Source organism: Zosterops lateralis (genome assembly GCF_965231275.1).
Source record: "Zosterops lateralis genome assembly, contig: HAP1_HAP1_SCAFFOLD_51, whole genome shotgun sequence".
Lineage (NCBI taxonomy): Eukaryota > Metazoa > Chordata > Aves > Passeriformes > Zosteropidae > Zosterops > Zosterops lateralis.
The window spans coordinates 504843-513132 of record NW_028154613.1 but is presented as its reverse complement, the minus strand read 5'-3'; positions in this window follow the sequence as shown (position 1 = coordinate 513132).

Below are 8290 nucleotides of genomic sequence, written 5' to 3'. Positions count from 1 at the left end.
GAAGGTCTCTTCCAACCTACACATTCTGTGATTCTGTGATGGGACCCTGACTGGGGTTACTGGGAGCCACCAGAGCCACACAGGAAAACAGCTGTGCACACACTGGGAGGAACTGGAAAAAACTGGGAATGACAGGATGCATACTGGTGACAACTGGGAGGTACTGGCAGGGACTGGGATAAAACTGGGGGCAACTGAACCATGCTGAGGGAACTGGGAGTGCCTGGCAATGACTACAAGGGCAACTGGGATATACTGGGAGTACCTGAGACCATGCAGGTGGTGACTGGGATCACACTGGGAGCCACTGGGAATGTGCTGGTGGGAACTGGGACCAATTGTGAGTGACTGGGGCCCTGCTGGGAGAGACTGGCATCATACTGGGAGTGAGGTGGGGCACCTGCCGAGGACTGATACGCATCTCCACAAGAACGGAATGCAAGAACAATAGTAGCTCGTTACAGTGGACTGAGCTGACTATACTGACCGTGCTGGAAGGGCACAGCTTGCCGCTTGTTCCTGAGCACCCAACTTTGACGCAGGTGCCTGCCTTGGCCCTGTGCCCTCTTTGGCTCCGTTCCACTCGCCTTGGTCCTCTTCCTGACCAGCCTATAAAGACTCTGCAGATCCCGTGCACCCTTTGTGATCACCCCACTGGAGAAGATCGCGTCTATGGGCATCTCTACGTCTTGAGGACCTCCGACTCTCCACGTGGTAGCTATAATCCCCCTTCCCCTCTTTCTCTATCTTTCTCACTATTCTCTATTTTCTCTCCCTACTATTGCATTGTGGGCACTAAATAAAAGTGCATTTTTTGTTTAAGCAAACTGGTTTGTCCCCTGTTGTGTCTTTTGCGCTTTGAGATCTCCAAAACGAACCATCAGGTTCCCCGCATATGTTTGCGGACCGTGACATTAAATTGGCGTCACGGACAGGATCTTGATAGACTGTGGAGTTGCGCGTTTTATATAGTTTGTAGAAGGGGAAGGACCCTCGTCTCAGCCGCACCTAGCACGCCACTTCGGTGAGCGCTGTTAGAAAGCAAGGGGGGCGAGGGAAAATTCCCGCAAACTGTATACACCCAGGCGAATAAGCACTCCCTGTCATCAGGATATTTCAGAAACGATCTCACTGTGCAAAAGATGGGACTCTGTGTTTTAAGCTGCTTGGTGTAGTTGAGGAGACAACAGGCGTCTTTTGTGAAGAAGTGCCTCCCAAGCAGCTGGGTCTCCTCTCCCATTCCAGGGAAGCGAAGGGAAACACAGTATTAGCTGTGCCATTGTTTGTAACTTTAAGAATACCTCCCTGAGAGTGGTTTTTGTCCCTTCACAAAAAAATGAGTGAAAATTCTAGTACAAAAGATAAGGATATTCTTTTTGCTTTGCTAACAAAGCATGGTGCTAGACCTTCTCCAGCCGGAGAAGAGTGGGCACAAGATAATTGGTTTAAGTGTGAAAACATTGTAGATAGAATATATTCTTTGCAACATGATGCTAAGTATAAACTGGGCAGAAATAAAACCATTCTTTGCTCAGTTTTGGGGGCCTGCCTTTCGGCAGCCATAGAAACCCATTTTAAACGGGTAAGTGAAGAGAGAGCAGAAATAGAATCCCTGCAAAAACAATTGGAACATGAAAAAAAATCGAGAGGGAGAAGTAATAGAATCCCTGCAAGATTTGGTAGAAGCTTTGCAAAAACAATTAGAACAGGAAAGAAGTCGGATTTATTTGCTGGAGATTTCCCTTGCAGAAGAGTGGAGCAAAAATTCAAAACTTGTAGATTCACCAAAGGAAACAGGAGGAAAGGAGACATACAGCATTAAACAGATATACCCTCAGAAAGAATTAGCACACATGCAAAATTGTGGGGAACTCTGTTGCTCCAATTTGAGACCTCTTGTCAAAACAGAATTTAATTGTATAAATGAAGAGGTTCATGACCCCCACATAACCACCAAACAAACACCCAACACAGCCACTGAATTAGCTAAATTAAAGAAAGAATACTCCCGACTTTCTAGCGAATCAGAGACGGAGTATGTCTTTAGAGTTTCGCTTACTGGTGGTGACCAAATTAAATTAAGTGAACAAGAAGTAAGTGGCTATTGGGGACATGGAGTTTTCTTAACAACAGGGAATACACGTGCTCCATGGTCCCTGACACAGCGTGCAGCTTACTGGGCAGGGGGACTAAGCCCCCTTGAAAGGGGCGACCCTCTGGCAATAGTCGGCACCCCGGACCAACTCCTAGAAAACATACACAAAACTGCATGCTTGCAAATGATACATGAAAGAAAATTGATTTATGGCTATGAATCACCCATGCAACAGCCTGTCAGACCCGAGATTATGACCCCCCTAATTCGAGGTTTGCCGGAGTCTCTTAAACCAACAGTAATTCTTTTTCAAGAAACAATAGCATCTATCACTCCGGTAGATAGGCTTGAAAGATTTCTTGGACACACAAGTGATCAAACCGGTTCCACTGACTCCACTGACTTCTCGCCTTTTGCTACTCCTAGCACACAATCTAACAGCAGTCATAACAGTGGAAAATACGGATCAGTGAAGCACTCAGAGGACAAACCCGAAAAACCCAGAGAAGTCAGGCACATTGCTTCTCCTAATGAAAAACCAGAAAAGGGAGAACAAATCTCTAACCAGCAGCAGTTGTGGTTGCTAGGGCTGAAAAGGGGACTACCTTGAGAAGTAATGGCCAAATTGCCTTATGATAAATTGGTTAAAATAAAATTGCTGCTTTTTGAAGCAACTGCTCACCAAGCCCTTGGCCCTATTCATCCTACAGATCCTTTTCAGGCAGAATGGGGATTTGCCACCTCAGGATTGTCATTGTATATATGGCAAAGGGGTCCTGAAGGCCCAATCAGATCTGTCAGCTCTCGCTCTTGTGGCTTTAAAGATGCTGAAAAGAGGTACACTACTTGGGAGAAAGGCTTGTTTGTGGTTAGCTTAGCTCTCATAGAAGTGGAAAAAATTGCACAACAGCAACCAATTGTTTTGAGAGACCCCTTCAAGGTTAAGTCAGTCACTACTGGGTTCCCTCCACCTGACGGGGTGGTCCAGAGGGCCTCAGTAAGACAGTGGTCTGCTCAGATTGAACATTATTGTAACATCTTCTCAATAACTAAAGGAGCTGTGAAAAATCTAGTACTACAAGAAGCAGAAAACTTGGATAGCACCCAAGACAAACCTGCTTCAGTCATTACCCCTCCCTTTTCCCCCAAACAGCCAGCAAATCCTTGGTTTACCGATCCTTCTGCCTTTTGCCTGACAGCTTCAAGCATAATTCCCGCACTATGGGGACCAAGTGATTCCAGCAATCCAGCACATTGCCCTGGACAACCTGTTTTGGTGGACCTCCCTACTGTAGGGGAAGTACCACTAGTGCTGAAATCCACTCTGAATAAATATACATGGGCAGCCTTTGATGCTCTAGGGAAAGAGCATCAAATAAATACAGGATGGGCAATTTTCATCATTCTAACCTCCTGCCTCCTCGTGGCAGATTCTGTTGTGCTTACTTTCCACAGGAGAACTCCGAGGGACATGAAGGCCGTATAAACCATGATAAATATTTTAAACAGAAATTTTAAATAGCATTGATTCAGAAATATTAATGAATAAATTGGTTGCCACAATCAAAGATTTGACCAAATTATAACAATTACTATAATTGTCCTTATTGACTTTGAGGACACTTCAGTGATTGCTATTAAACGTATTACCAAATTGGGAAAAGATAAATGTGAATGATAGCAAATTGGTAATGGATACACCTGATGCTACACAAAACAATATTTATTTGGCCCTTAGCTGCATCCAGGCACAGCTTTGGATGCAAATGGTTGTTGCCTTAATTATAAGGCAAAAAGAAGAAAGAATTCTTCCTACTGAAATTTGGAAAATAATTTGGAACAATTCAAATTATTTTCAAAGAGAATTCCAATCCTGGTGGAAATTAGTGAACTTTACTGTCCTGAATTTGTGAGATAAGAATGTATTCTATTTGCCATCTGTTGGAAGTGGGGGGGCAGTTATCTTATCTCTTCCAAGAACAATGTCTCCCTCCGGGGAGATGTCTCTTGCTAATGGGCCATTAAGTGACTCTCTGCATGACTGATAAGGTACATCATCCCATTGTGAGATGCTCCACCCAGAAGGAGGAACCAAGCATTCCTACCTGCATAAAATAAGCTTGGTCTAAGCCATCGGCCCCAGTTTTTTCTTCACTAGATTTCCAGAGGAGCAGCCATCTTCGCTGGATTCCCAGAGAAGCAGCTTCTTCCCTGCTGGATTCCCAGAGGAGGACCAGGCCCATCTACTCTATCACCAGACCTTCACAGAGAACTATACCCTTCTACAGGATCTCTGCTTCAGCAGCATTTCATCTGCCACTGCAGGAGGCACAGCCACCATCCAACTGGACTTTTACCAACACCCTGACTCCTCAGGGTGTCAGGTTTTCTAACTGTATCAGTAGTTTTGTTTGTACTAATTACATTTGTTGTTCTTTTTTTTTTATTTTAGTTTTTTCTCGTAAATAACTATTATTCCCATTCCCATACCTTTGCCTGAGAGCTGTTTTTTTATTTTGAAATTGTGGTAATTCGGAGGGAGGGAGGGGGTTTACCTTTTCCACTTCACAGGAGGCTTTTGCCTTCCTTTACAGACTCCTGTCTTTTCAAACTAAGACAGATCTTGGCCCCCAACGTGGGGCTCGAGGGCATTGAAAGGAAAAAGGGAATAATAGTTCTTAAGTAATCTAATTGTGTGTACTGATATAGAAACATCTTTGAGTGTCACCATGTGGTCTAGCTTACCTTGGTTTGGGTGGCACGTGATCGTGGCTGTATTTCTCCCATTTGCAGGCCCTTATCTAGATATGGGTCCTATAACTAAGGCTACTGTGGCTGTTATCCAGTTTGGCTTATGGGTTAATAAGGTGAGGAATTCATGGATCTTTAACTTCCTCTGGAAGGCAGGTACATGGATTCAGAGCTATCATACACTAACTGTGTGTTTTTGGGGTTACCTTAATAATGGTACCTATTGTGAAGAAATGACACCAGGGGAGATTTTCTCCCAACCTTTTAACCATCTTTTTGGGTCTGCTCCGCCAGTTTTTGAAGGGTTAAGATCCACTCTGAATGCTAATGATGTCATACAATGGGTGGTGTTGTTGATATGCCTGTTATATTTAGCACTCAGAGATAAGGGAAGATTAACATGGAGAACTACCCTGACACCTGCCCCAGAGACTAGAGATGCTGCTGTTCCAGAGCCTGACCCTGCCCCACAGTCTGTCTCAGAAATGAACCACCCAGATTGAGTGGGGGTTCTGGTTAAGGAGATACGTGAGATGAGTCAGATGCTGAAGGAGTGCATTTCCCCAGCTATTGAGAAACCCTCACTTTGCCTTCAAGAGGGACAGCCAAATAGTACAGCAGTGGAACCCACAGGTGTTACAACTGTCCAGGGTCCAGCCGAACCACAAAGGCAGTCACAGCCAGCAGCAGTTGCCCCGGTAGAAACAAGGAGGTCTAAGATGAAAGCTGAGCACCCAGATAAGGATAGGAATGGAGGAACCTCACAACCCACAGGGGAGCCAGAGGTTGCAATCATCACCGAGTCCCTAAGGTACGAAAGTCTCCGTAACCTGCACAAAGACATTGTGTGACGGGGACGTGAGGCTTATACTACCTGGTTACTCCGGGTCTGGGATCTTATGGGTACAGGCGTGCAGCTGGATGGTGGTGAGGCAAGGAACTTGAGACCCTTGACCCAGGACTCAGGTATGAATCAGATTTTTGTAAGGGAGCCAGGGTCTCTTTCTCTCTGGGAGCGGCTTTTAATGAGTGTCAGAGAGAGGTTTGTCCACAGGGAAAGAATGCAGGAGCACCACCATAGGATGCGCTGGAAGACCCTTGAGGAAGGGATCCAACAGCTGAGGGAAGTAGCAATATTGGAAGTACTCTTCGGGAGGGATGGACAGCATGACAATGACCCCGACAGAGTCAGGTGCACAGGGCAGATGCTGTGGAGCCTAGCAAACCTTGGGCCATCTCAATACACCACTTTTATTGCAACAATTGATGCAGATACTAACCGAGAGACCGTGGGTTCTGTTGCCAACAAGCTGAGGAATTATGAGAGCATGATCAATGGCCCAATGCAGGCTCATATCTCAGCTGTGATTAAAGAGTTCAAAGAGGAGATGAGGGAGATGAGGGAGGAGATGAAGAAAGTTAATGCAGCCCCTGTGCGAGTTACAGGCCCCAAATTCAGTGCCCAACATTCCCCAGCTAGAGACAGAGGGTACACCCCAAGGGCCAATTTGTGGTTCTTCCTGCGTGACCATGGGGAAGACATGGGTAGGTGGGATGGGAAACCCACTTCTGTCCTGGCAGCACGGGTGCGTCAGCTCAAAGAGGGAAACTCTAACCGAGGAACTTCCACCAAGGTGAAGGTAGCCTTGACCTCCCATGACCGAGCTGCCGGGTATGATGTGTCAGATCCCCTTGAAAGAACCTCTAGTATGTATGCCCAGGAAAGGAATAATAACCAGTGTTAGAGGTGCCCTGTCTCTAGCCAGGGAGAGGCACGAGAAAACCGGATCTTCTGGACAGTGTGGATCCGATGGCCTGGCACATCAGAGCCACAAAAATATGATGCTTTAGTTGATACTGGTGCGCAGTGTACTTTAATACCATCGGGACAGGTGGGGGCAGAGGCTGTTTCCATTGCTGGTGTGACAGGGGGATCTCAGCAACTGACCCTAGTGGAGGCCGAGGTGAGCCTGACCGGGAAGGAGTGGAAGAAACATTCTATTGTGACCGGCCCAGACGCTCCATGTATTCTAGGCATAGACTTTCTCCGGAACGGCTATTACAAAGACCCAAAGGGACTCAGGTGGGCTTTTGGAATAGCTGCTGTAGAGGCAGAGAACATTAAGCAGTTGAACACCTTGCCTAGATTATCAGAGAACCCGTCTGCAGTAGGACTCCTGAGGATGGAAGAGCAACGTGTGCCAATTGCAACCTCGACAGTGCACCGCCGGCAATATCGGACAGATCGAGATGCTGTGATCCCCATCCACCGGATGATTCGTGAGCTAGAGAGCCAAGGGGTGGTCAGCAAAACTCACTCACCCTTCAACAGCCCCATCTGGCCTGTGCGCAAATCCGACAGAGAATGGAGATTGACTGTAGACTACCGTGGCTTGAATGAAGTGACTCCACCGCTGAGCGCTGCCGTGCCGGACATGCTGGAACTCCAGTACGAGCTGGAGTCCAAAGCAGCAAAGTGGTATGCCACTATTGACATTGCTAACGCGTTTTTCTCCATTCCTCTGGCAGCAAAATGCAAGCCTCAGTTTGCTTTCACGTGGAGAGGTGTGCAGTACACCTGGAACCGACTGCCCCAGGGGTGGAAACACAGCCCCACCATCTGCCATGGACTGATCCAGACTGCACTGGAAAAGAGTGAGGCTCCAGAACACCTGCAATACATCGATGACATCATTGTGTGGGGGAGCACAGTGGCAGAGGTGTTTGAGAAAGGAGAAAAAATCATCCAGATTCTCCTGAAAGCCGGTTTCGCCATTAAGAAGAGCAAAGTCAAAGGACCTGCCCGAGAGATCCAGTTCCTTGGAGTGAAATGGCAAGATGGACGCCGCCAGATTCCCACTGAGGTCATCAACAAGATCACGGCGATGTCTCCACTGACCAGCAAAAAGGAAACACAAGCTTTCCTGAGTGCCATAGGATTTTGGAGAATGCACATTCCCGAGTATAGCCAGATTGTGAGCCCTCTCTACCTGGTTACCCGCAAGAAGAACGATTTCCACTGGGGCCCTGAACAGCAGCAAGCCTTCACCCAGATCAAGCAGGAGATTGCTCATGCGGTAGCCCTTGGCCCAGTCAGGACGGGACCAGAGGTGAAGAACGTGCTCTACTCTGCAGCCGGGAACAATAGCTTGTCCTGGAGCCTTTGGCAGAAGGTGCCTGGTGAGACTCGAGGCCGACCCTTGAGATTCTGGAGCCGAGGTTACAGAGGGTCCTAAGCCAACTACACCCCAACAGAGAAAGAAATCTTGGCTGCCTATGAAGGAGTTCAAGCCGCCTCGGAGGTGATTGGCACGGAAGCACAACTCCTCCTGGCACCCCGACTCCCGGTGCTGGGCTGGATGTTCAAAGGAAAGGTTCCCACTACCCACCATGCCACTGATGCTACATGGAGCAAATGGATTGCCCTTATCACCCAGCGTGCCC